This window comes from Podarcis bocagei (genome assembly GCF_964188305.1).
Source record: "Podarcis bocagei genome assembly, chromosome: 7".
Taxonomy (NCBI): domain Eukaryota; kingdom Metazoa; phylum Chordata; class Lepidosauria; order Squamata; family Lacertidae; genus Podarcis; species Podarcis bocagei.
The window spans coordinates 83,859,728-83,862,852 of record NC_138132.1 but is presented as its reverse complement, the minus strand read 5'-3'; the positions used below and the strand labels follow the sequence as shown (position 1 = coordinate 83,862,852).

General features: G+C 50.9%; 1 pseudogene across 1 annotated transcript; it reads left to right on the top strand.

Moving 5' to 3' along the window:
- The first annotated feature begins 1,106 nt into the window (after positions 1–1,106).
- Positions 1,107–2,509, top strand: LOC308592187 (endophilin-B1 pseudogene; annotated as a pseudogene). The gene has a single exon. The product of its transcript is annotated as an endophilin-B1 pseudogene (transcript).
- Positions 2,510–3,125: the final 616 nt, after the last annotated feature.

Sequence of the window (3,125 nt, the reverse complement as noted above, 5' to 3'; positions counted from 1 at the left end):
TCCTGCTGAGGATTCACAGAGGGCCGCAGTCTTTGGGGAAAATGGAGAGAAGAGGCACACAAAAGCACCTTCCCCCTCCCAGACACCCCCACAGAGAGGGCCCCTGTTTCCTCCTTACAATAGGGTATGATGCCACTGCAGTCCTGCTCACAACAAACTCTGTTTCTTCCAACTGGGCTGCTGCTGCCCCTCCCTTCACAAGAGACCCTCCCTATGTCCCCATGACCAATTACTATACAGTGGTGCCTCGCAAGACGAAATTAATTCGTTCCGCAAGTCTCTTCGTCTTGCGGTTTTTTCGTCTTGCGATGCACGGTTTCCCATAGGAATGCATTGAAAATCAATTAATGCGTTCCTAGGGAAACCGCCTTCAGACCAGGTCCGGGGACAGTCTGTCCCCGGACCTCTTCTGAAGGCTGGGGGGGGGGGATAAGGGCTTTTCTTCCCACCCCCAGCATTTTAAAAAACCCCGGGACAGCGGAGGACTTCTGCGCTGTCCGGGCAATCTTAAAATGCTGGTGGGCGGCATTTTAAAATCGCCCCGGGACAGCGGAGGACTTCTCCGCTGTCCGGGGCGATTTAAAAGCCCCTGGGAAGGCAGGCAGGGGGGGACAAAGACTTTCGCCCCCCGCCCGGCTTCGCAGCAGCGCTACGAAGCCCGGCGGCTGGGGCAGGTGCTCCCGCCCCCCCACCCCGCTTCGGAGCAGCGTTCCGAAGCGGGGTGGCTGGGGCAGGTGTTCCCACCCCCCGCCCGGCTTCGCAGCAGCGCTACGAAGCCTGGCGGCTGGGGCAGGTGCTCCCGCCCCCCCACCCCGCTTCGGAGCACGGGGAGATCGCTTCTCCCCACCGCCCCTTGCTTCAAAAGAGGTCCGGGGGCAGCGGGAGCGCTTCCCGGGGAGATTTTAAAATGCTGGGGGCGTTCGCTGCCGACCCCCAGCATTTTAAAATCTCCCCGGGACAGGGGGAGATTTTAAAATGTTGGGGGTCGGCAGCGAACGCTTTGCTCCCGCCCGCCAGCATTTTAAGATCGCCCGGGGCAGGCGGGGGGAAGGCAGGCGGGGGGGAGCAAAGACTTTTGCCCTCCGCCGGCCTTCAGAAGAGGTCCTCAGCCGCGCCGTGCAGTTTACAGAAGAAAAACTTGGGCAAGCAGAGAAGACTGAATTGGATGCTCACTTAGAAAATCTTCTGTGCAAAGCAGAATGTACTAAGCAATGGACAGAAAAGGTTATGAAGCAGACAGAGGTGCTGTTGCAACCCAATCCAAATGCTAGAATGGAAGAGTTTGTCTATGAAAAACTAGACCGCAAAGCTCCAAGTCGTATGAATAACCCAGAAATACTGGGCCAGCACATGATTGATGCTGGGAATGAGTTTGGTCCTGGAACAGCATATGGAAATGCTCTCATTAAATGTGGAGAAACACAAAGACGAATTGGAGCAGCAGACCGAGAACTAATTCAGACATCGGCAATAAACTTCCTCACGCCTCTGCGAAATTTTATAGAAGGAGATTATAAAACAATTACTAGGGAACACAAATTATTACAAAATAAAAGACTAGACTTGGATGCTGCCAAAACAAGACTGAAAAAGGCTAAATTAGCAGAAGCTCGAGCTGCATCTGAACAGGAAGTCAGAATAGCCCAGAGTGAGTTTGACCGTCAAGCAGAAATTACTAGACTTCTGTTGGAAGGCATCAGCTGTACACATGCACATCACCTTCGCTGTTTGAATGATTTTGTAGAAGCTCAGATGACGTATTATGCACAGTGTTGCCAGTATATGTTGGACCTTCAGAAACAGCTTGGAAGCTTTCCATCTACGTTCCTTGCCAACAATCACCAGTCTTCGTCAAGCTGTGCTCCAAGTAGTTCCGTTATTACTACAGCTGCCTCCTCTGCCTCTGTTACAGCCTCATTGTCCTCAATAAGCAATGCAGCAGCTACATCCAGCTTGGGTGACGTGAAGTCCGCAAGCGGCAACAGAAAAGCCAGAGTTCTTTATGATTATGATGCTGCGAATAGCAGTGAATTATCACTTCTTGCAGATGAGGTAATAACGGTGTACAGTATGCCTGGCATGGATTCAGACTGGTTGATGGGCGAACGAGGAAATCAGAAGGGCAAAGTGCCTATTACTTACTTAGAACTGTTAAACTGAATAACTGGCTTGTATAAAGACTGCCAGTTATGGTGAGACCATATTTATATGCAATTAACTTTATATAAAACAGGTTTAAGTGTCTTCCATGTTAACATCTTAAAGGATGTGAATACCGGCCATTAGAAATGGGCTTTTATGCCAATATTCTTGCATGGTAGATACTCTTTTCAGATCTAAGTTGTTTAAAAGCTTTTACTTTATGTGCCAAGACTGTTTCTACAGAATTTTGTTTCTACTGGAATTTTCACTAATAACAAACTTCGGCTTTTGAGTAATCTAAACTGAAAATGGGAGGTATTGTTTTCTACAGAACTTTTCATAATGGCAAGCTTCTTCACCAACAATAAAATTGGATAACTAAAGCATCTGGGGGGCCCACAGCTGCCGCTCTGGCCCTAATTGCGGGCAACATTCCGGCCCAACGCATTCCCCTCCGAGAGATCCAAGACATATTGATGTAGTTAAGGTGCGGCCTGAGACCGGATTGATGGTGCGGACCCTGGCCCAGTGGCGTAGCGTGGGTTGTCAGCACCCAGGGCAAAGCAAGTAATTTGCGCCCCCTAACCCGTGGATTTGCGCCCCCTAACCCGTGGATTTGCGCCCCCTAACCCTAACCCCCAGATGTTGCGCCCGGTGCGGCCGGCCCCCCCTGCACCCCCCACGCTACGCCACTGCCCTGGCCCAATGCACAATGCTGTGCCCGATTATCCAGATGCACGCCCTCATAGCTCCTGCACCCTAGGGTCCCCGTTAACGGCATGGTTTCTATCCCAGTGGACAGTGCAGGGCCTATAATCCCAATGTGCACCACAACGTCACCTGAAAGCAAAAGAAGGTAACGAAGCCAGGTCAAGTATACTGTGAACAATCACAAGGTCTTACGAATATATCCCTTAAATGCATCAGACTTTCAGTGCCCCCAAGTCCTTCATCCTTTCAGCTGAGAGTCCCAAATGCGGTGC